The sequence below is a fragment of the Rattus norvegicus genome, chromosome 5 (genome assembly GCF_021556685.1).
Source record: "Rattus norvegicus strain SHRSP/BbbUtx chromosome 5, alternate assembly SHRSP_T2T, whole genome shotgun sequence".
In the NCBI taxonomy this organism is placed as follows: Eukaryota; Metazoa; Chordata; class Mammalia; order Rodentia; family Muridae; genus Rattus; species Rattus norvegicus.
In genome coordinates this window covers 31,490,323-31,516,727 of record NC_141538.1, presented here as the reverse complement: position 1 = coordinate 31,516,727, position 26,405 = coordinate 31,490,323, and the positions used below count along the sequence as shown (strand labels likewise).

Sequence of the window (26,405 nt, the reverse complement as noted above, 5' to 3'; positions counted from 1 at the left end):
TGCTGCGGGCCGGGATCCACGGGTGTGGGACTTCCAGTAAACACAGGAAGTGCCCGGTCCCAGAGGAATTTTGCCTCTGTGTGTCCTGAGTTCACCAGGCAGGTTTCTTGCAGGGGAAAAGTTGGTCCTACCTGCGGTTCCAAGGCTCAAGTTTGCTCGTGGGGTACTGCCTAAGTCCTCTCCACTGTGGCAGCAACCGGGAAGATCTGCGCCGCTCTTTCCGGGAGCCTCCGTGCACCAGGGTTCCAGATGGCGTTTGGTGTTTTCCTCTGGCGTCTGGATGTGCACAGAGTGCAGCCTCCTCTGGTCTCCCAGGCGTGTCTGCCTCTCTGAAGGTTCAGCTCTCCCTCCCACGGGATTTGGGTGCAGAGAACTGTTTATCTGGTCTGTTTCCTTCAGGTTCCGGCGGTGTCTCAGGCACAGGGGTCCTGACGCTCCTGGGCCCTCCCCTACGGGAACCCAGAGGCCTTACACAGCTGCCTCTTGGGCCAGGGATGTGGGCAGGGGTGGGCAGTGTTGGTGGTCTCCTCTGCTCTGCAGCCTCAGGAGTGCCCACCTGATCAGGCGGTGAGGTCTCTCTCCCACGGGGTTTTTAATTTACATTTCTAATGTTATTCCCTTTCCCAGTTTCTCGGACATAAGCCCCTTCCTCTCCCCCTCTCCTTCTTCTATTAAGTTGTTCCCCTCCACATCCACCCCCTTACCTGCTTCCCCCACAACATTTCCCTACACTGGGGGTTCCAACCTTGGCAGGACTAAGGGCTTCTCTTTCCATTGGTATCCAACAAGGCCATCCTCTGCTACATATGCAGCTGGAAACATGGGTCTGTCCATGTATAGTCTTTTGGTAGTGTTTTAGTCCCTGGGATCTCTGGTTGGTAGACATTGTTGTTCTTATGGGGTTGCAAGCCCCTTCAGCTCTTTCAATCCTTTCCCTAATTCCTCCAACAGGGAACCCATTCTCAGTTCAATGGTTTGCTGCTAGCATGCTCTGGCTGTGTTTCTCAGGAGACATCTGTATCCGGTTCCTGCCAGTATGCACTTCTTAGCTTCATCAATCTTATCTCATTTTGGTGGAGATATATATATATATATATATATATATATATATATATATATATATATATATATATATATATATGCCACGTATGGGGCAAGCTTTGAATGGCTGTTCAGAAGAGGCTATCGGGCCAAAGGAAGAGGCAGATATAAAGCTACACAAATCACAATTCACTGTGAACTGGCAGCAGCAAGTCTGGTTTGTAGGACCACAACATAGGATATGTGTTGCTTCTTAAGACAGAAGGTTTCATAAAAGTCCTTGGTCCTGCCAAGGTTGGACCCCCAGTGCAGGGAAATGTCAGGGGAAGTAGTAAGGGGGGTGGATGGTGGTTACACCCTTATGGGGGTGAGGGAAGGGGAGGGTGTAGGAGGATTATGGACAGGAAACCAGGAAAGGAATTAACATTTGAAATGTAAATAAAGAAATATATCCAATTAAAAAAAAAAGACAGAAGGCTTCATACACTAAGATGAACAAAAATAGGTTGTTGGAAACCAGGATGTTCCTGGCCTTTCTCAAAGACTATTAGAATACACAAACATCAGGTAAGAAAGAGTCATAGAGAAGGACTCACAGGTGTCAGGGGTGCTGCACATGTATCATTAATATTGTGTATCAATGTGTGCCCATATATGTGTATGAAAATAGACATACATGTGTTCACAGAATACCTGTGGATGTCAACTTGTGAGAGTTGTGTCTGTCCACTCTGTAGGCCTCTGGGATCAAATTGATATTGCCAGCCTGGTTGGAGGGGCCCTCACTCATTAATCTATCTGGTCAGCTCATTAGTGACTTTCTTAATCCTATTGAAGGACCCCCCCAGACCGGGGAGATCCTCACTCAAGTCTTGAGATGACGTGAACCCCCAAGAATTCATGAGAGACCAATCTTGATGCAATCAACAAGAGGTTTATTGATAGGGATGACAGAAACCAGTGCACTGGGGTTGACTTGTATCCCACACAGGGGTAGAGGAGTTCGACCTCGAAAGGTTGGGAGAAGGGGTATTTAAAGGAAAAACCATACCGAATCACAAGGAAGAACCTCCTGTTTCTCATGATTGTTCTTTAAGATTTTAATCTAACTTTATGGTTAACCAGTTCCTGCTACTATGGTCAGCTGCTATTATAGTCAGCTGCTATTATGGTTAGCTAGTTTCTAGAACAAAGTGGCTGAACCAGCTGGTGCAATTACTCTTTCTGTGATCAGCTAGTTTCTGGAACAGTCAGTTCCAGGGCCCGCTTTTGGCCTCAGCTTTTGTCTAGGGGCAATTTTAAACTTTTTCCTTTCACTATGTAGTTTAACATGGCTAGCATGGGAACCTGGTAGGCAAACAAAGTTACAAACAAGATCTGGCCTAAACTGACCAATAAGATTTCAACTAGGTCACAAAGCAAAATGTGAAGAAAAAAAAAGCCATATAAATTTACACCATGATGTTGGGATGGTGAAACAGTATGAAGACAGAGGAAGAACTAGATGGGAAAGAGAGGGTAACTTTTATCAAAGCATAATTCATGCATTCTTTTAATATAAAAATACTTTTAAGTTCCAAGTTAAGTTGGTTTAAAGGACCATATTTCTAGATTTTATAGCAAAATCATATCAAACAACATTGGTGGAAGGTGATAATGTTATTAAATAAAAATATATGTTATCTAGCCTTTTACAAATTGCATATGTTCTTTGATTCTTCCTCTCCCCCTCTCTATATATGTATACCACATATGTATGATACATGTACATATACATATACATATACACATATACATAAATATATACATACATACCAGAAGCCTAGAAACCACTGATTCAGGACTCTACAGCTAAAATTACTAATGAGCCCGATTAGCATATCTTCCAATCAGCAGCAGAGTCCTGTAAAACAAATCAAATACACAGACATGACCAAAGGTGAAGGTGAAAATCTTGAGAGATAACTGTATTTGCTAACCAAAGAAACAACCACTATTGGGTATAGGAAGCATGTGAGAGAATAACTGACAGTTTAGATATAAAGCATTAACTATATTATAATGCACTGAGAGCATTTGACTGATCTTAAATACCTAAAATGCCTGAAGAAGTGAAGTGGTCCATTATCTCTTCTTAATGAAAGCTCAATGAAGGAACATACTTCACTGTAGAGAATTCTCAGGAAAAGATGCAATTATTTCACTAATATTTTTTATTATCAAATATATTTTAAAACATGAAGGGAAATTCAGGCAGTGACTTGAGCATCGACACACTTATCTTAAAAATTGAAACTTGGCCTTGCTTCTGCAGCAGCACATTTTCTCCTCCTTAAGGAATCAACACTGATGCTTAAGTTCCTTTATCTCTGTTGATTGCATTATTTCTTTCCTCTTGAGAACTAACCCCTTTTTCCTGAAATTAGGATGCATCACTCCAGGTACACACCATTGCAGGCTATTTTAAAAATAAATGTATCTATAAATAATACATGGCATAATTTTTTCATGCTTTAAAATTTAACTAAGTAATATCACTTTTGTTATCCCCCTTCAACTAGTTCTTTATCAACTACTGTAGTATCTATTACTGTAAAGTAAAAAGAAAAATCAAGTTAATTTATTTCAACCTCTAAATTATTTGGTAGTAAATTTATCTTACCTATTTTTTCCATTGTTAGATTACCCTTCCCCAATTTAACTTCTAGACAATGATAAAGGAGCTGAATTTATACATCCCTACGTTACAGTTTATTATTGAAAGACTTAAAATGTTTATAAGTCTAATAGTTATAAAGTTTTTCCTTGCCGTTTCTTTGTAGAGGAGCAGTGACTGCACAGCCCCTGCTGTCCTCCCTTTATTTGTGTCAACAAAATTACATAAAATGTCTCCACCACTAATTATGAATCCATGGTTGTCACATCTCTCAACAGCCACTGGATTTTAATAACTTTGCATATACAGCAAAGAGTTTCCTTGAATTCTATACTGACTCGTTCTGGTCTTTGTTGAAATTGCTTCAGAGAAGGAGAACCTCATTACATGGAAACTACAGGCCAGAGAGAAAAACTGAATGTCTGTCAATTCAAGTGTGAGAAAAACTCCAAACACTTTTGCATATTATTTAATTAGAAAATAATGGATCAGATATTCAAGGGACTAATGAGACGTGTTCACATTTTAATAAATATAGTCATTTTAGTGATGATTACTAAATTTTTATATTTATAGAGGAAAATAATTCTGAAAATTAAAACTGTACTACTGCCATATGCTCCGATTTTTTTTTACCAATGTAAAAATCTAATTATTACAGAACCACTCCCTGAAATTAAGAAATACTGTCTATAAATAAGGACTAGGAATGCCACTTATTTCTTAACATTCTAAAGGCAAATATATCTACTTATTATCCTTTTCAATAACCTGACACAATGACAATGGAATAGAAGGTTGTCACAGCATAATAATACCTGGCTGAGAAATTATGCTGAGGTGAAGCAGAAGCATTTATCAAAAATAACTGTCGGAATGGAGGAGAAACTGTTATTTTTTTTCAGGTGAGAGACATTGATCCTGTGATAATGTTCTATTAAAATAACTTTATTTTTGTTACACCAATTGATGGATTTTGACATAATTGTTTTTAGAAATAGAATTTGATTTGCTCTGGTCCAATTCCTTTCTTGGGTTATATTTACCAACTTGTGCCTCCCTTTAATACTGTGAAATGCATCTTCAGAACTTTACCTAAGGTGAGAACACAACACCTACATTCCCTTCTGTTGTGGTTTGCCCTGGAGTTATCTGTATTTTGATGCTAATTCCACTTCCCCAAGGACAGCTGCCTAGTCAGTACTCAGGAATCAGGTGACTTCACCAGAACCTTTTCCCCATTGAATTTGTAAAGTACAGGTGAGGGGCAGGTACAGGATAGAAGGAGGCCTGTCATTGGAGGAGAAGGAAGGATGGGCGGGAGAGAAGTTTGAAGGAAGAGGAGGAGACTAGGACAGAAAGGAGGAGACAGAGGAGAGGGTGAGAAGCCATGGCAGGTGATGTTAAGATTCTGCTCTGTGTATTTACAGGTTGTTATTAATGTTCCTAAGGGATGGATGGTACTGGGCTTTGTATGTTTGAGTGGGCAATTATATCTTACCATTTGGGTCAAAGATTATTGTGTTGTGTGTTCTTTTATGTGACGGTTTGAGTGTAGGAAAGTGTGCGCTGGGATGTGTTTCCGCCAAGATATCTAGCCGATATCTTGGGGCACTGCGGTGCAGGACCTAGCGAGGTAAAATACAACATATTTTTTTATTTTTATACTTTTGCAACAACACACTTCTTACTCATCTTCTATCTAGTCCCTGCATCTGAAATCTAATTCCACTCTATACCAAGAAGAGTTGGAAGGATGGCATTTCCTCATTTGGGCACCAGCCTGCAAGCTTCTTTCCTCATTAAAAGTCTCTTTCAATTTCCCTTTGAATGAACTATTCAAAGGGACTAGAGAATTCCATGATACCATTTACAGTTGTCTCTCTGGGGTTTGGAAAAAGCATAATATTGCTTCATGTTGAGATTTGGTCTGTTGCTATACATTGTAATGCAAAATTCTGTACCTGAGGATCTAGTTGCCTGCATGAATTCTCCTGTTTACCAAGTTTTGATGTGCCAAATTTGTTCCTTAATGCAAACCTATTGTTTAAATGAAAATGGCTACAGCCAAATACTGGAGGAATTAGAAGTAGGTGAGTTTTGAGTCATCTGTTTCATCGATTGCAGAGAGAATGGGAGAAGGAGGACACAGGAAATGAGGAAGCCACCATGGAAGGAGATGGACCATGAGCGCCAGGGAAAAGAGCGCATATTTGGGGTACACCACTGGAGAAGTAGCGAGGCCAGCAGTTAGAAAAGTAGGTTCGTAATTGTAAAGCCAAATAAAATAACCATAGTCTGAGTCTCATTCATTCATTAATAAACTAGCCAGGGATAACTTTTTATTCCCCACCCACCCACCCCCTGGAGCTGAGGACCCAACCCTGGGCCTTATGCTTGCTAGGCAAGTGCTCTACCACTGAGCTAAATCCCCAACCCCCAGGGATAACTTTTAATTGGATAGACTACAACTTCATTCTTACCTCTATTGTATTTTGCAGATGAAAACGTAACCTTCAAACGTTAAAGCTAAGGACCACCTCACGCTGGCCAGCTTAAGCCTCTGCAATTTGTATTTTCTAAAAATTAGTAGCTAGCATTTTTTGTACTTGAAAGACTATAAATGCCTCTAGGCAGTGTTTTCCTAAAGGCCCATGTGATTGATAACATTCAGATTTATAAAAATAATGTGGAAACATTAAGATCAGGATACTCACTTATCCTCGAATTGCCCACAGAGACTATTGTATGGGGATGCATGTAATAGAGTCTCAGCAAATATTAAGTAGATACTAAAAAGAAATGCTCACAAATGAAAATTCTGAAACTTCACCCAATGCTTGAGCGAGTTACCTGAGATCCTTAATGCCCCAGAAACTCTTAAAGTGTGATTGCTAAGCTAGGACAAAGAAGTGTATCATAAGTCTAAGATTCTAGCCTGGAGTGCCCCTGAGTTAGAGAAATATGTCAATAACTCTGACTTATATTTAAATATTTTTTTGAAAAATCTTATGGAAGCATCAATTTAATTACCATAATAGGAAAGGACAATTTCATCTCTTCAGAAGAACTTTATTTTTATGTTATTAAGGCAGCATTCTGATAGACAATTCATAATTGTAGTTCAATCAACCTCTCTAAATTTTAATTTAGAAAAAGAATGTCAATGATGTCAGTAAGACAAAAAAGTAGATTTTTGTTTTAATTAACATACAATAACAAAGAGCTTGCCTCAGTCGGTTTTAAGCCAGGTTGAATGTTTTACATAGGCACATATGTACTTATGTACAAAATATGCAAAGGTAATTCTAGAATTGTAAGTCTAATGCCTCATTCCTTTTACACAGGGACATTTTTATGCAAACCCTGAAAAGTTAGATGCAATCACTTGGTCGCGCAAAAATATTGTAAATCTACATAAAGTATAATTTATAGCAAGACATTTGTTGTATAATTATTTTCTAGTCTATTTGTAACACCTACCCAGTTGGTGCCCAATAAATATTCATTTATCATAATGATCACTTGACAAAGGGACTGAACTTGCTCCAAGAAATGAAAAGCTAATGGCTATCTGCTATGTGAGTGGTATTTACCTGCAGGAGAAGTTGATAAGCAAGGCAGTGTGGTTTGTTTACAGTTGATCAGCGGCTGCCGGTGTCACATGAGTTAGATTTCTTTCTTTGTACCATTGCGTTTTGTACATTGAACTTCACACATTGCCCACCTCCTGCGTAGAATTTACACAAGCACTGAAGATTGTGGAATACCCAAGGAAATCATTTTTCAGTCGATTGAGTTCTTAATGGAAAAAGCTCTCTGAATGCCATCTGACAAATTAGAAGATCCCCTGCTTTCTAAATAGTTCAGCTGAAACCAGCCTTGGATTTATCCTTCGGGTCATTCAGGCTGAAATGATGTTAAGTCTTAAGTCCAAAAGTCAGACTTTTAAAGGTAAAATGTCAGGTCCTTTTAGGCTTCCTCTGACCTTTTAAACCAGCTTAGGGATTTGAAGCATTGCATGTGGATTTCCACATTTTATATCCCCATATTTAACAAATGATCAACTGTAACTCCCAAGAATACTATTTTTACAAGCTTGACATTTTGGGCTTGAGAGGTGGTTGTCCGACTCTTTTTACATAAATTTATTGGTAGGGGACTTCAGTGACTCTTTGGTCTTTTCCATCCACATTATTAGAAGAAAATAAAAGTTTACTATACGGTTGACAGTAACTAATGCTTTATAATAGTCACTACAACATACAAAACTATAACTTTGTATCTCTTTAACTTAAGAGCCAATATTGTGAAAGGAGACACAATAAACTCCATTTTCTAATGATGATGGTGATAATTCCGTTATATGTACCACCAAGATGGTACATTCCCTGAGGACTTATTCATCAATATTTAGTTCTCTGAATGCTGTTACTTATATGTTTTTCATAGTATTGCACCTTTGGGTTCATTTATTCTGAACCAATTTGCTATTGTAACATTTTAATATTGATTGTCAACCTAATTGAACATTATTTATCAGGAAAGAATGAAACAGAAAGAACTAAGTTACCCAGGCAGAGTTCCAGTTAAAGTAAATCAGGAACTTTGACATTGAATGAAGCATCAGCAACTTCAAATTTTTCTCTGTAGTTTCTGTGCATGCCCAAAGTTTTGTTCCATGCCATAGAATCCCAAAAAACAAACTGATAATAGGTACCTCTATAAATTAATTTATTATTAAATACATCACGAAAGCAAGAAATGGGACATTTTATTTGAACCCTTTGTGCTTAGTTTCTAGTTTTTGGCTTGACACGAGGAAGGTCTTATATATCTTTATATTTTTAATAATGCTTGTTGAGAGCTTTCTATGTAGGGCAGTAATAAGAATGAACTGGTACATGCCTTGAAGCAGAGCATGCGTGTGTGTGTGTGTGTGTGTGTGTGTGTGTGTGTGTGTGTGTGTGTGTGTATGAGAGGGAGAAAGAGAAGAGAGAGAGAGAGAGGGAGAGAGAGAGAGAGAGACTGAGAGAGGGGGGTGATATAAGGGTATTTCACCAACTTCTACTCCTATGTTTACATGGGCTGGGGCTTGAGTACCTCACATTTTCAGATATCTCCAATTAAAGATAGAGAAACTAACACTGTCTCCTACCCCCATTCACACACTGTTGTCTGCCATTTTGCTAGCTCGTTTTCATGAAATAAAGTTAAACAGGAAGTCCCAAATGATAATGGACACTGAATCCTCATGACAATCTCATATCTCCTATTTATTTAAAAAAAAAATGGTGGTTGTGATTCTTTCTTTTTTTTTTTTTTCAAAGCTGTCTGAGGGCAGAGAATCCTTTAGGAGCAGGAGTTAAGTAAAGGGAGAAGACTGAATCTAATGTCACTGATTGTAAGTGGGAATCAGATATATAAAGCTATCAATGAAGGAAAGCAAACTTCGAGTAGCTATAGTAGTGAAAGACTATAAATTTGCACTATAGATTAGCTGTTGCAGTGCCAGAAAAAAAAATTATCTGTTGTAGCTCAGGTCATCTGAATACCCTTGAGTTCCATATGATGAGCCTTGTTTCTGGGTTGATTTCACATCTCATTTTAAATCCTCTAGACTTTTCTTTTTGATATCAGAAAAACCAGAGATTTTCCAAAACACCCTTCAAAAATCACATTTTAGCTTATGGAGCACTCATGGGCTATTGAATAAAATGCAAATGTTAGAGTTTACATTGATTTGTATCTTGAATAATAAACATTCACTTCAGAATAACACAGACAAAGGCCTTTAGGTTGCCAAGCATTGAAACAGGAGTTATTCTAAATAGGTGAATTGAAGCTGCAAGTGGTAACTCACACCTCTGACCTCAGTACAGGAGAAGCTAAGGCTAGAGATTCACCATGAATTTTGGCATCAGCTTGGCCTATACTGTAAATTTCAGGCAACCCTGAGCTAGAGAATGAGACTCTCTTTGAAAGAAACTGATGCAATAAAATGATGAAATAGAACAATAGTGAATGAATGAAGAGCAGATTGTTTTCCTAATGAACTCCTTTGTCCATCCCCAGTTTATTTTCCTGAGGCCTTCACTCCTTTCCAGTCTATCTAAAATTCTTGAAATAGCAAGCTTTACAGGCTGATGCCAATAGGATCCCTCTGATGTAGACCTGAGATAATGATCGACAACACAATTTGACCATGTCCAAGAGTCCAGTAATCACTTCCTGTCCCTGCTCCATGTCCTCATCTGTGTAATCCAGGAGGGATAGCTAGCACCTGAACACAGCACCCTGGTCTCCACGTACTTTGTCTGTTCAGGGCCAATACAACAAATATATTTCCTTCCTAGTACCTGAGTCTGTTGTTCGATTCTTAAAGCAAATCTTGCCTGCTGAGAGTTGAACTTAACCCTAGAAATGGAAGAGGGTGAATTCAAGAAACTCAGAATTATTCATACAACAGCACAGCTTGGCACAGTGGTATTAGTGAACTGAAAAGCAAAGAAAACAATTTTGCCTTATTTTATTAGACAACAATTCAGTGTTCTTCAATTAGTTTCTGTATATTATTTTGGGACATAACCAAAATAGATAACCTAATCCAACCCAATTGCACGGCGGGTAGAAAATCCAGGCCAAAATAGTCACAATCAGGAAAGAAAATTTGGTAACTCTAGTGATGAGAAAACCAGAAGCAAAACACAGGCATCTTCAGTTTTTCCTCTGAAACACTGAAATTCACTGAAATCTGAAGTTCACTGGGACACAATTCTCATTTTTGGGTCATGCCAGAGGTATGCAAAACTCCACATGTTTCTGAGAGAAAAGAATTCTGAACAGTCTCTTAAAAGAAGAATTATGATTGAGACAGTTATAAAATCTTCACTTCTAACAATAACAAAACGATCACTCATGCCTTAGAGAAGCCATTTCCAGTCCCACTCCCTGTTTAGACCACCCACTTGCAGATGACTGGCTTCTTCTGGAGAACACAGTCATCCCCTGGATGGTCTCCTTATGTATTAACAATGATTTGCTCATCGGAGTTTCGCAGAAGGCTTTATCACACTCAAAAGAAAAATATATACACATTAATCAGTCCCCTCATGAGTTTTGCCTCCTTTTCATCTTATTGGTTACTCTAACATTGTCTTTCTAGATTCCTTCTTACGTGTCAAAAAAGATAGGCGTATAATTGAAAGCATCTAAACTTCAAAAAAGATATATGTTTTGGCTTACCCAGAACAGGGGGTCTGAATTTGTATGGTCTGTTTTTAATGTATGTAGTGAAATTCTCAAGTTTTCTGAGTACTAAGGAACCTTCTGTAGAAGACAAAAAATGGAGATTGTAGATCAGATCAGAAAGGATAACTTTCTAAAAGTTGGAGACAACAAAAGTTCTGAATGTGTTTGTCCCGTTAAACAATTGTAAACACTTCATTCTGTGGTTATGTCACATGCAGTTGTAGGTGACAGCAGATGAGAAGGATTAGAGGAAATGGAATTCCTAATGGCCTTGGAATAGTAGATGCCTTCTCTTACTTCAATGTTTTCATCGACCTTACCTCCTTTCTTTCCTTTGGCCAGGGCTTAGGGATGTTATAGGTGAAACAAAGGATGTTACAATTGTTATCAAGAATTATCAGCGCATGCTAAAGTAATCCATTCAAGAGGATGAAGCAAGAATCATTTGAGAATACTATAGATGGTACCCTATGAAAAAGCTGTCTGGCTTTCATCGCTCACCCCAAGCTTGGGAAGAAGATTTGAAGCTGCATGGCCAAGGTTTGTAGGCTCTGCCAGCCAAAGCCCAAGGTTCACACCAAGGCAGAGGTCAAAGTTCCAGCTAAGGCCCAGGCTTCAACCATAGCTCAGGCTCTCAACGGTGCCCAGGTCCCTGTGAAAGCCCCACAGAAAAGGTTCCTGCCAATGTGAAGACAGAAGGACCGCTGTGACGCACCTACCCACACACTATTTGCAGATGACCACAGTGTCCTATGCTGTTTTTACAAAAAAAATACTTGAGACAAGAAAAAAATTATCATTTTGACAATTCCTGTGATATATGGTGTGAGCTAATGGCATAGAAGTGGTTTAAGTTACCAAATGATTTACCTTCCCTGTACAAAAAGTGGGAAGGAGAGTCATGATATGTAATCAATGCCTTTTTGATAAATAATGTCTTATCACAGTAAAAGAGGAAACAAAATACTGCTGTTTGCTTTATGTCAAATTAAGTAGTCAGAGTATTAGCTATGTACAGTAGTGGGGACTATGGATATAAGTAATACCTTCCATCTGCCATTTTTATGAAACTCAGAATGGATAGGGCAAGGGGTAACTGATAACTGGAGTTAATACAATACAAAAGAATACCAGCCAATCATTCAGACTTGGGGTGGGAGTGGAGAGAAATTGAAGTCTGGCCTTTGTATTTGCCTGGTTTGGGCAGACAGCATCCCTCTAGCTCAGTGCCCTCACGAGTATCACGAGTGATATGTACAGAGGCTTTACAGCCTATCAGAAAGTCCAAGAATGCCTGTGTAGTCACCACAACATCCTTAAAAGCACCTTCCATTGCTCTGATTGTATAGATGAGGCACCAAAGCATATGAAGTTCAAGTAACTCTTCTCGGCTAGGGAAGCTAGGAAACTGCAGAGCTAACGTTTGGACAAAGCGGATCACCTATAAACAACAGAACCTGCCTCCTAAAAAGGACAGGGGAGGATGAGGTCAGAGTGCACCAGTGCTAAGTACATAGCTTGGTACAGACTAAGCAGGGTAAGCATGGCTGGTAGCTACCCATGTTGACCTGGTTGCTGTTGGTCAAAATGATAAGGAAGCAGTTGCACATTAATACAGCTGATGTAACTAACCATCTAGTACATTTTTTCTCATTAGAATGATGCTGATTCTTAATAGTTTGAGCAAATACAAAGGAATTTACACTTCAAAGGCTTCTTTTAAAATTAAAAAAAAAACTTTTCTTTAAATCCAGGACATCTCTCTCCTTGGGGGGCATTTTCTTCTCATAAGCACTTTTGTTTAAAAAATTATTAAAAGAGTTCCAACTTAATTATAAAGTGATCAAGTTACAGAAAACTGCAACAGCAACAAAAAACCCAAGCTTGAATATTTTACCCAGGAATCCCAGAGCTGTGGAATGCTCTCACTTAGGGGCTTTCAGAATTGCTGAGCATAAATAAAAATATCCAAGCTCTTACCAAATTCTGATAGATCAATAAATGAGGAATATCCCCTAGTTTCTAATCCCAACATTGGTCATTTTGTGTCCTTTAGATGCAAGTAGAAGTTTTGATTTGCAGCTCAGTTTCTTGGTTTGGTGAGAAACAAAGGGAAAGAGAAGGAAGAAACAAGCAGTGGTCTCCTCTCAGGGTCATACATAACAGCGAGGTCTGTCAGGACAGCCTCCAGAAGAGCAATTTGCTATCTATAAGATACAGTAATTCTCCCTTCAAATATAGTAGCATGAGTTTTAATTAAGTAGTATTAGATAAATGCCATGAGATCCATGCATGAAAGATGTTTCAGAGTGTTGAGAATTATTTTTTTATTATTATATCCATCCTGGAAGACCTTAGCGGGTTGATTTCCTCCTGCTAATCCTCCTCTTCCTTCAGAATTACCGGTGGTTCAAGCACACTGACACCACAGGGAAGTGATGAGCCAGCTGGGAGAACGGCTTGACTCTTCCAGCTTTCCTTTCTTTAGTCTAAATGTTTCAGACAACACATTTCCTGCTGTTTCTGGTCTGTGGTTTAAAAACACGACTTAGGAGTTTTCATTTCCTTTCTCTCTTTAATTAATGACCGGTTTTAATTGTTATCATTTTCTGTTAAGTAAAGAAATCACACATATATTCATACATGTGAATCTACTTTTTCAGGATAGAAAAGTCAACATTGGTATTAGTTCCAAAGTCCAGGCTAGGTAAAGGGATGGTACCCTAAGGAAATCAGAGCAAAGAGAAGGGCTGTACACTCCAGATGTGCTGGACATGGGCTTCCTAGCAGTGAGAGGCTTTTAATTCTCCTGAGACAACAAGATTTCCCTAAAAGCACACCATTTAAAGGGATTCCAATAATTTTATAGAGAGATTCTTGTGTTTAGAAAATTTAAAGTGACAAAGTGACAAACTAGAGGTTTTAGGCAGCACTGTGTTTTACACCCATCTGAATTTATGTCAGCTATATTGAGGTTGACATTCAGCATTTCTTAAGCTTAAAAAACTGGGCTGCCTTGAGTAGCCTCAAGAGAAGATGTCCCTATTCTTACTGCCACATGATATGCCAAAGTTGGTTGATATCCATGGGAGACCTCCCTTTTCTGATGAGAAGGGGAAAGGAGATGGATTGAATGGAGAGGGACTGAGGGGTGAGGAGACTGAGGAGGCATCCAACAGGACATAAGTAAATAAATAATTAATAAAAAATGGAGAATTTAAAAAATATCTCACCAACGTCTTCCCTCCTTAACACTCTCCTTTTAGGTAAAATCGGCTACTTCCCAAATAATGTACAACTTACATGCTCCACCATAACACGATATATTCTAAGGAGGTGGTTGTCATGTGAAGAAGTTCCTCTGGAAACAATAAGATGGGTTTAATCTTCCAAAAAAAAAAAAAAAGTTGACATAGGCAATTTGAATGTCAACTAGAAAGTTTATTGAACATTTTCACAAATGAATTATGCATCCAGGGCAGTGTGGATACCGGAAATGTCATCCTAGGCATTTAAGATGATGAGATGATACACTGAGCCTCTGTCCTATCCACTTCTCTTCCACAGCTTTATCTTCCTGGAAGTCTGGGGAAACTGAACACATATGTTTGACCGAACCCTACAGTGTGGTTCCGGGAATGGACCATATGCAACAGTAGTGTGGCTATAGGCCAAGGTTCTATTTTGACTCTCTAAAACATTTGTTTTCCAGTCTCATGAAATCTAAACATTTCCCCTGCTTTCTTGTTCATGTGGCTTCCTGCTTCCTCACTTGATGTCCTCTGTAGTTTGGTGTATACAATGGGAGAACGCTAAACCAAAAAAAAAAAAAAAAAAAAAAGCAGCAATCATTTTTAATTGTTAAAATTAATTAATTAATTAATTGTTTAATTGAGATAGATTTCTTCTACCCAGGTGTTATGGTTTTCTTTGGTGACTTGGAAAAAGACTTCTTGCCAAAGACAACAGGGATAATAAAATTCTAACCCAAAGTTAACAAATGGGACTAACTCTGCCTTCCAGAGTCATCCTGGGTACTAGTTGCCCCCACTGCTATGTCTAAATATGGTGCAGATACTTCGAAATCAAAGCTATTAAGTACATAGCTTTGAGATTCTTTCTCATCATATCTAATTTCATGGACTAGCAGACACAGCTCAAATAAGTTATTCTCATAATTATGGTTCACAATTTATAACTTCAGTCAGTACGGTGAATATGCATATCTGTCAAGATTTTCAAAACAAAGAAAATAGAACAGTTTGCAAAGAAAATATTATCATGAACTCCATCCCCAACTGTCCAATAAAAGGCTGATTCTACCAAAAGATTAATTAGTATCTTATAACTATTACATCAATACAGTCTTCTATTGAGGTCTTGTCTTTGTGAAAATAAATCATTTATGTAATTCTTGAAGTTGTTGGTTAATATTATCTACTATGGCGATCTGAAAAATTCTCTCTTAAGCCTCACTGGACTACAAATGAGTACTGGCAGTTTCCTAATTCTTTTGTATTTAATGCCAGTATTAGAAGGCTATTCAAACACCTTATATGTTGCTTCAGATAGCTTAAATTCTGAAATAAAATGCAAGGAGAAATTTTTGGAACAGGCTCCAGGAAGTGTTAAAATATAATAGTATTTCTATCAATAAAATATTGGAAAAGCATGAATATTAATTTACTAATGAAAAAATAGGCTCATCATAGATAGAATTTGACCCTAGAACTCTACTTTAGCTCTCTCATTCAGGATACATGTTTAGTAAGTCCTACAATTCTAGTAAACAGACAGGCAGTTGGAGGTCACCACAAAGCACTACAATTGTGAATTCCCCCCAAAAATTAGAAGTATTTTTTAAGGTTTTTATTGAAAAGAAAAGGATCTTTGAGGAAATAGATGTTTATTATATAAATATTGTGTGATATCTGGGTTCTAAGAAATCATAGTGCCCCAGAACTGTGTGTAGTTTTATGTCAGTTTCAAAAATAAAGGGAGATAAATTCTGATTTTGCACAAGTGGCTGTATGAAAGGTGCACAAATTAACTGACAAGGGTCATGCCAAACTCTCCAAAATCTAGAGTCAGTTTAATGTCTTTCAGCCACGGAAGTAAATCAAGTCACTGTGGGAAACAGCCTTGTGGAAGGAAGGCATTATTGACCAACGTGCTCAGCTTGGCCTGAAGATACAGAATTACTAAGGTGCAAAGGAGGATGGCACTTTGTAAGATCAGTTGTGAGAAAATGGCTCAACAGGCATAGTAGTTACAGTGACAGCAGGGATTGTGAGGGGCAGATGAACTTGTAGGCACAGTGACACTGGGACTCCATCCTATCTACTATTGTACCCCTGTGCTATGGTAACAGTCCCTAATAGCTCCTTGTTGCTTAATAGAAACACATCAACTCCACATAAACCTCCTTAGTCTAAATTTTTGGGATTTTCCCACAGTACAGGAAGAAGTCAGCTGGGACAAATCAGAATACCATATATCTTTGTAACTATTTTGCAAATCTATAAGATTTCAAAATAAAAGGATTGGATTTTCAAGTTTTGCTATTGAGAATCAAGAGAGGCGACAATAAGCAGGGAGAACTAGAGACTCTCTGCCTCTCTCCAAGACCTTTGTGACGGGGACAGCATTTGTTCAACAAAACCCCAGAAGCATCCGAACAGAAAAACAACAAAGAACAGTAAAACCATGACTAGCAAACTGCATGATTTCTTCAAGGATCTGCAGCAGAATGGGAAAAGCCTAACTTACAGGGCAATTTTCTGTACTTTTCTATTGTCCGTCTTTGTGTTTGGATATTACTGTCAAGACAGCTCTTAATGACTATGTAAGCAAATAGCCGAGATTGTATTTAAATCAGTCACATTGGCATTATTCAGTATAGGAAGTGGGTAGCCTTGGGCTTTCCTCAGAGTGGAGAGTAGCAATATTTAAGGAAAGAAAGGAGAAAGAGAAGGATGCAATGAAAGAAGAAAGTGTGCAAGAAATGAATGTGTTAGAAATGTGCTCTCTGGGACCATCCTTACTCTTCTGAAGGGATGGGGCTAAGTGGGTACAATACCACTGGAGAAGGCTTGTACCACGCTGTTCTCTTTATTACGTAATAGTTAAGATAGAACTAAGTTCGTGCTCCACTATGTTCATCGCAGCCTTATTTATAATAGCCAGAAAATGGAAAGAACCCAGATGCCCTTCAACAGAGGAATGGATACAGAAAATGTGGTACATCTACACAATGGAATATTACTCAGCTATCAAAAACAACGAGTTTATGAAATTCGTAGGCAAATGGTTGGAACTGGAAAATATCATCCTGAGTGAGCTAACCCAATCACAGAAAGACATACATGGTATGCACTCATTGATAAGTGGCTATTAGCCCAAATGCTTGAATTACCCTAGATCCCTAGAACAAACGAAACTCAAGACGGATGATCAAAATGTGAATGCTTCACTCCTTCTTTAAATGAGGAAAAAGAATACCCTTGGCAGGGAAGGGAGAGGCAAAGATTAAAACAGAGACTGAAGGAACACCCATTCAGAGCCTGCCCCACAGGTGGCCCATACATATACAGCCACCCAATTAGACAAGATGGATGAAGCAAAGAAGTGCAGACCGACAGGAGCCGGATGTAGATCGCTCCTGAGAGACACAGCCAGAATACAGCAAATACAGAGGCGAATGCCAGCAGCAAACCACTGAACTGAGAATAGGTCCCCTATTGAAGGAATCAGAGAAAGAACTGAAAGAGCTTGAAGGGGCTCGAGACCCCAAAAGTACAACAATGCCAAGCAACCAGAGCTTCCAGGGACTAAGCCACTACCTAAAGACTATACATGGACTGACCCTGGACTCTGACCCCATAGGTAGCAATGAATATCCTAGTAAGAGCACCAGTGGAAGGGGAAGCCCTGGGTCCTGCTAAGACTGAACCCCCAGTGAACTAGTCTATGGGGGGAGGGCGGCAATGGGGGGAGGGTTGGGAGGGGAACACCCATAAGGAAGGGGAGGGGGGAGGGGGATGTTTGCCCGGAAACCGGGAAAGGGAATAACACTTGAAATGTATATAAGAAATACTCAAGTTAATAAAAAATAAAAAATAAAAAAAAAAAGATAGAACTAAGTTAAGATTTGGACTCATCTGCTTTCTTTCTTTTTACAAAAGTTCATTTTTTTTAAAGTAGCAAATGCCCCCTCTCTAAACACCAAAGCTGAAAGGTAACCAATCGACCAAACATAATGTTATTTTTGGTACATAATATCTTGTATTTGCCAACAAATCAATTGGCCCATCCTTGATGAATGAAAACCTTAGTCCTTCATTACACTGACATTTGGAAAGTCAGTTTCCCAAGTTGAATTACCTCCGCAGGTATGAATTTGGTCTTCATCATTTATCTCTCCTCCAAACTGGATAGCATTGCTTCAATATTGTTGACATTCATTTTGACTGGATTCCCTGGCATATTAATGTACAAAGCAGATATATTACACATATAAGCATGGAGGATGTTATAAAGATCTTTATCCTTTGAGAATTTCGTATATGCGTATAATTGCTGTGGTAAAAATAAAAAAAGGGCAGACAGCTCCTGAACATACCCTGTGTGACTCTCTCTTTCTCTCTCTCTCTCTCTCTCTCTCTCTCTCTCTCTCTCTCTCTCTCACTAGTTCCGGCTCCATGGGGCCATTGGAACTAGCACTAATTTGTCTCAGTGGTTCCATGCTGCCCCCAAGTACTCTCTGACGAAGGCAGGTAGCTGTTATGCCAGTTTCATACAGAGACCGTCTATCTCTCGGCTTACTATAACTCTCTGCTGCTATTCTGTTCACATTCCCAACATCCACCCCCTAATAATTATTGTATAAACTCCCAACAACCCGTTAATCAAGACTTAACAAAATACAATCCAACAATCCGATTTATATGCTAAATTCTCAATCCATAATACGTCCACACAATAAACTCACAACCAATTGATAAGGATGTAAACTGCCCACCTAGATAAGATAAATTTGCCTACAGAAATCCATCCCAACTACCTTGGCAATTCAAGACCACCCAGATCTGGGTCATGCTTCCCTGTCCATGCTCCTTCCTTCTTCTCTTCCGCCTTACAGAAACTTTGTCCCTGCCTTATATTTTTACTGTCCAATCATGGCCTTGACCTAATTTGTGCCAGCCCTCACCTGCATGTTGACATCAACCTACATATAATGTATTTTAAACAAATTCACCTATCAATCCATCCTCTCCAATTCCTCTTTTACACCTCCAAGTATTCTCTACCAATGTCATATGTTATTTAGTTTCACCCACTGAGTTTCTGTGGCATTACTACAGTGTGTATGGGTAAGGGTATCTACTGAATCATGGGTGACCTCTCAGGGGCCACATCCTTAAAAACTGACCTTCCTTCCAGCAGTTGTCATCAACCACCAAAATGTCTTCAGCTAGGGGTATGACTTTGTGTCATTTTCTCTCCACAGAGATGTCATCTAATGGGATCTTGTTCAACTCCTATGCATGCTGTCACAAACACTGTGACTTCCTATGTGCAGTTACTCTGTTGTGAATGGACAGCACTGCTTTTCTGTTCTCATCCACTGCCCTGGCTCCTACAAGCACTCCCTGTAGAATTTTTTTAAACACTTTATTGCTGTTATACTCAGGGTTGGCGTATTCTGTCTGGGGGGTATATTTGGATACAATGTCCTTCATAGAAATGGTTATTATTCTTCAAAAGCCTTAGGCTGAATTGATAATGAGTAATTTGTATTTTTAAGTGAAGAATAATCATGGGTGGCCTGTCAGTGTCTGCATCCTGAGAACTCCTAAATATAAATAAATAAATAAATAAATAAATAAATAAATAAATAAATGGAACTCCAGGAAGCAGGGTCCTTTTCATAGTCTATCATGAACCCCCAGTACAAGCAATGTTGGATTAACTCCCAATTATTCAAATTCCAAAATAACCTACAAGGAATTGACTATTCTTTTATTCATGGTACCAAGCGCCTTCTTATTTAATTGGCTCTGGAGGCTCTCACACTGTGGGTACCCTTCCCCAGATTTACCTCATTTGGCACTAATCTCTCTCATCTACTATCATCAGGAGCACATGCGGACTCTTGTCCATACAACCTATGTCTTCATTTTTCCACTCTCAGACACGCCTTATGTAATTGGTGAAATCCCTCATTTGTAACTGCGAGCCACTCCTCTTTTGACTTTATCATCTGGTTTTTGTTGTGTTTTATAAAAAAGAAAATGAAGCCAAGGATATGCTTGGTGGAAGCACAGTATGGTGTGGGGAAGCGGGTGCTTCTGTGGGCCCATACTGACGCATCCCTTCCCCCTGAGGAAACAGCCACACTACGGTATAGTATAGTATAGTATAGTATAGTATAGTATAGTATAGTATAGTATAGTATAGTATAGAGTTTATTTAGGGTATGGGGAGAGGAGTTGAGGGAGTCATAGAGTAGTAGAGACAGAGAAAGGTAGGGGTGAGAGGGACAGTAGTAGAGGCCAGTCATGAATATGTGGAGAGAGAGAGAGAAGGGGAGAATAATGAGGACAGAAGGGACAAAGAGGGAAGAGAAGAAGGGAGTAAGAGAGCAAGAGCATGAGAGTGAGGAGGGGACGAGCAGCCCCTTTTATAGTGAGTCAGGCATACCTAGCTGTTGCCTGGTAACTGTGGGGTGGAGTCTAGAAGAAATGCTAAGAGTTTCATCTACCTAGTGCATATTCTAGGTTAAAACAGAATTATTCTAGTTGGCAAGTTTAATGTTCCAATTACTCAACATCGGCAGTCGTAATGAACAGAGTCTTGCCTAATACATTAGTGGCCTGAAGTTACAGTTTTCATGAATTTCATGACTGAGAAGAAAACACATTTATGCTGCAAGTTATAGATGTCAGTCCTGGGACTTAAGTTTTACTGGGTGACAATTCAGGTGTCAACAGGGCTACATTCTTTCCAGAAGCTCCATGCAATAAGGAGAAAGACTTCTGTCTTTTCTACTTCCTAGAACACTTTCCTTGGAATCTCATCTTCAAAGTCAGAAGTGGACTCCCTTACTTCAACAGTCACATGTCTTCTTCTGCACCAAATTTCCCACTGCTTCTCTTTCATTAAGGCATCTGCGATTGCATGTGGTTCAGAGTCATGCCCTGAAGATCGCTCATCATGTCTGAAATATCCCATACCAAGTAACATTTGCAGGTTATGGTGATCAGAGACCATATATGTTTGGGCCAGAGAGCAATTAATCTTACCATCAATGGCAGAAACAAAGTAAGACAGTGAATATTTCTAAAACCTCCTCTGAGCCACAAACAATAAATGGTTAAAGAAGAAAGCGGTGGTGTGGGGTTTTGAGTATGATGGGACCTTTCACAGACCAACTGTGCACGACTCAAACCTGGGCCAGTAGCTCCAAGTTCAGTCTTACACCAGCGACGATTAAAGGATACTGTTGGAGAAGTATGTAAAGCGAAATCCAGCTTTACTAAGAAAAAATATAGAACAGTGAGAATTGAGGGAAAGTGAGAAAAGCTTCCAGAAATGGGAGTGGTTTCCAAGAGAGAAGAAGGTATCAGGTTTCCTTTCTAGGTTATTTTTATAGAGCCATGGTAGAAATTGAACAAGGGCTGAAGGAACTGCAGTGAGGTTGGTTAGTCCTCTGGTGACAGGGGCACACCCATACACTTTATGCATATCTTGCTGGCCCAGCTAGAGGTAACTATGCACCCATTAGTGATGCTCACCGAGACTCCTTTGAAACTCCCTAGCTTCTTTGATTGACTGTGCTCACTGGCTGGTCTTGCTGCCTCCAATCTAGCAGGTGTCATGATCACTATTAATTATGCTAAGCTCTCTTCATTCTCACAACTATCAAGAAGTAGCCAGGTGTGTTCTTTCCATCACTCTGTCTCTGGGGTGGTCTGAAGTTTCAGCAAATAATTACTTACAATTCAACCTGGAATACAATCCTGGAAAGATTCACTCTTGGGGTGCTGAGATGCTAAGACTTACTCTTCAAGTTTCTATCTGATCCTACCTCAGACAACATCAATGCTGTTTCCTCTCAAGACTTGCTTTCAGGTAAACTTTAAAACACCTAGCTCACTTTGTCCAGTATCATCACAAATTGTTCCAGTCAGAACTCCAGTTAAGCCCTGAACTTTCTCAATCCATAGAGAGTGGACAACAAATGCTACAGCTAGCTTTCTTAACCAGTTTTTAAATTTTCTTGGGTTAGAATTCTACATCCAAAATCGGCAGGAAGCAATGATAAAAAGACCATTGTCCCAGTACCTTAAGTTGGGAAACCAAGAAATCTCAGGTCAGATAGAGAAACTTAAAAATAAAAGCTTTCAAAGTTTACAGCAGCGACTCAAGGAATGGCCATTCAGAGCCTGACCCACATGTGGCCCATATATATACAGCTACCAAAACTAGATAAGGTTGATGAAGCTAGAAAATGCATGCGGAAAGGGACCAGATATAGATGTCTCCTGAGAGACACATCTAGAGCATGTCCAATACAGAGGTCAATGCTAGAAGCAAACCACTGAACTGAGAACAGGACTCCCCTGGGGGGAATTAGAGGAAGTATTGAAAGAGTTGAAGGAGCTTGCAACCCCATAGAAACAACAATGCCAACCAACCAGAGCTTCCAGGGACTAAACCATTATGGAAAGACTATACATGGACTGACCCAGGGCTCAAACTCCATATGTAACAGAGAATAGCCTTGTTGGGGCACCAGGGGAAGGGGAAGCCCTTGATCCTGCCAAGGTTGGACCCCCAGTGCAAGGGAATATGGGGGTGCAATAAGGAAGATGTATAGGGAAACACCCGTATGGGGTAGGGGGAGGGGAGGGAATGGGGACTTATAGACAGGAAACTGGGAAGGGGAATAACATTTGAAATGTTTAAGTAAAGAAATATATCTAATAAAAATTAAAAAAAAAAGAAAGGAAAAAAATGAAAGCTTTCTTTTGTGTACATGCATGGAGGCAGACGGTTCAGAATCTGTACCTTGTCCCCAAAGTAAGACTGTGAAACATTTTTATAGGATAAGAACACAAAGCAGAGCATGTTGAAGGCTGTCTCATTGACCAATCATATTTTGACACAAGGGATTAAGTAAGGAAGTGAGGGATTTGGTGACTGGGCCTTATCCAGGTTTCAGGGTCCTTGATTCAGCCAGGTCCCCTCCTGGACTCTGGCTGGAATTTCAGAATGATGAGGAAACAAAGGATGGTCAAGCTGCACATAGTCAATTAAGTCAAGTCAGGCAACACATCTGTGACTTGTGTGCCTTAGTTTAAATAACAGGATAACAGCATTATCTTACCTATTTACACACTTTACTGGTTAGCAGACAAACATGAAACACCTGAAGAACCAGAATAGCAGTTGAGTTCTGGGGCTTGGGAACATGAACTCAGTTTTGATCCTGCCAGGGAGGTGGAACTTGTTTGTGAAATGGCTGAACTCAGGAAATGATCTCCTACCACTATAAGCATTTACGCTAGAAAGACGAATATCTAAAATGCAGTGGTGCCAAACACATATTCCCCAGGGGCTTTAGGGAGAGCAGTCATCCTGCTGTCACTGGACCCAAACCTTGCCCTCCTAAATTGGTCTGCTTGGTCAGTTCATACACAGTCACTGGGATCCTTCATCTCTCTTAGTTTTCCAGAGTCTGCCATTTTGATTCCTAATCTGTCCCTTAACCCCAACCTCTGCTCTCCCTGTGACACATACAAAACCTTTGCAGTTCTTAGCACAGCCCTTTCTACCTACTACCTACTGAAAACTACAGCTATGATCAATAAGAATGACAATCAATACATTTCCCTATAATAACATCAAATCCATTCAATGGTAAATGGTGATATTCCCTTTTTTTGTAAACTGAATCTGGCAGGTTCCTCTTCGCTTTCCTTCTCTGTGCTTACCACATAGAACAGTATGGGTTCTTTACAACACTTTATTCACTAAACCAGCCTTTCTGCCATTTGCATACAAACTATGAATACAAAGGAATTCCACAATCAAGACTAAAAGGAAAGCAAGAAATCAGTCTGGACTATCAGTATGATGTTTCAGCACAAACAGGCTATGCACTTCATTCAAGCTCTAAGGTATTTGGTCTTTGAATCAGTACCTCAAAAACTCATAGTTTCTTAAAGTACTTGGTAAGTCTTTCTGAAAACATTTTCAATTCTTCTAAAACTCAACTCAAGTTAGAATCCTCTTCATATTTTAAACTTTACTTAAGATACATCTAAGAGTTACCTAATGCAGTTGTGGCATGTAGATTTTTCCTCTGAATTAAAACATTGCCTTACAGAGGAAGAAGGGAGGCTTAAAAGCTGACGAAACTTACAAGGCTCAGAAAGTTACTGTAGTCACAAGCCCCTTCCTCTCCCCAGGCAATAGCAAGAGTAAACAGCTGTCCAGGGAGAACATTCTCCAGCTGCTGGTGTCCTCTACAAGTTGCGCATGGAGGATGCCGTTTCCATGAGGTGTCACACATGTTAGGATGGGCTTTATGGTGATGGAGGTGATTGTGAATCATCCATGAATAAGCCTGAAACCAACTCTTCTCCAATGCTTCTGTAATTATCCCCAGTTCACTAAGCTAGACTTGGGTAGAATCCTCCAGAAAAGACATGAAATATTTAGAAAGTAATCTCTGAAACTTAGGGTTTTTTCATTATGCTTCGTTGTTATCCCAGTTACATACATAAGGTAGTCTTCAGATTCTCATATTTCAACATGAAAATAATGAAAAAAAAGGTAATGTGGGCTTGTACGTTAGAAATAAGTGACTAAATGTAGAAGATTTGGGAGGTAGAAATCCTTCTGCTTTGATGAAGATCCTTTGCCTTCAAGGCTCCTTTGCTCCAAATGCTAATTTCACATGCATTAATTTAAACCACTATAGTCCTATTGCTCTCCATATATTTCTGATGGGTATAAGCAAACCTTTGAAAATATCTCCCCAAAATGACCATAAAGAAGCATGAAATGAATCAGATCCTTAAATATAACTATTACACTGTTAACAGAAAATACAGAGGACTCTGAATCATTGATGTAGGTTGGGATTTTTTTTTTAAATAAGACGTGCAAAGCAAAGACAACAACGGCAAACACAATAGGCAAGAGAATGATGCATCAAAAGAAGACACTTCAGCACAGAAGTCAAATGGCAAAAAATGTCCAGCAAACTGTGAGGAAATATTTGCAAAACATACATATGATGAAGAATTAACATCCAGAGAACATACAGAATTTAAATAACTGCAAACAAGTAATGTTATTCTTAAATAGTATAGATGATTTTCAAGGAAAGACACACAAGTGGCTAAGAAGTATATAATAAAATGTTCCATACCACTCTCTGCACCCAAATCCCGTGGGAGGGAGAGCTGAACCTTCAGAGAGGCAGACAAGCCTGGGAAACCAGAAGAGACTGCTCTCTGTACATACATCTCTGACGCCAGAGGAAAACACCAAAGGCCATCTGGAACCCTGGTGCACTGAAGCTCCCGGAAGGGGCGGCACAGGTCTTCCTGGTTGCTGCCACCGCAGAGAGCCCTTGGGCAGCGCCCCGCCCGGTGAACTCAAGACACAGGCCCACAGGAACAGCTGAAGACCTGTAGAGAGGAAAAACTACACGCCCGAAAGCAGAACACTCTGTCCCCATAACTGACTGAAAGAGAGGAAAACAGGTCTACAGCACTCCTGACACACAGGCTTATAGGACAGTCTAGCCACTGTCAGAAATAGCAGAACAAAGTAACACTAGAGATAATCTGATGGCGAGAGGCAAGCGCAGGAACCCAAGCAACAGAAACCAAGACTACATGTCATCATTGGAGCCCAATTCTCCCACCAAAACAAACATGGAATATCCAAACACACCAGAAAAGCAAGATCTAGTTTCAAAATCATATTTGATCATGATGCTGGAGGACTTCAAGAAAGACGTGAAGAACTCCCTTAGAGAACAAGTAGAAGCCTACAGAGAGGAATCACAAAAATCCCTGAAAGAATTCCAGGAAAACACAATCAAACAGATGAAGGAATTAAAAATGGAAATAGAAGCAATCAAGAAAGAACACATGGAAACAACCCTGGATATAGAAAACCAAAGGAAGAGACAAGGAGCCGTAGATACAAGCATCACCAACAGAATACAAGAGATGGAAGAGAGAATCTCAGGAGCAGAAGATTCCATAGAAATCATTGACTCAACTGTCAAAGATAATGTAAAGCGGAAAAAGCTACTGGTCCAAAACATACAGGAAATCCAGAACTCAATGAGAAGATCAAACCTAAGGATAATAGGTATAGAAGAGAGTGAAGACTCCCAGCTCAAAGGACCAGTAAATATCTTCAACAAAAT

The 26,405-nt window shown here is 39.5% G+C and overlaps 1 long non-coding RNA gene across 3 annotated transcripts in view; it reads right to left on the bottom strand.

Annotated features, from left to right (window-relative positions):
• The window catches only part of LOC148005685 (uncharacterized), an 80,539-nt gene extending 54,917 nt beyond the window's left edge, over nucleotides 1-25,622 (bottom strand). For 2 of the 3 annotated variants that reach the window (XR_015620149.1, XR_015620148.1), the window contains exons 1-2: nucleotides 25,392-25,609; nucleotides 2,857-2,944 (exon numbers count right to left, since the gene is read on the bottom strand). This is a non-coding gene — a long non-coding RNA (uncharacterized LOC148005685). Of the gene's footprint in view, nucleotides 1-2,856; nucleotides 2,945-25,391 lie in introns of all 3 variants that reach the window. The other variant, XR_015620150.1, reaches the window with a different exon arrangement.
• Nucleotides 25,623-26,405: the final 783 nt, after the last annotated feature.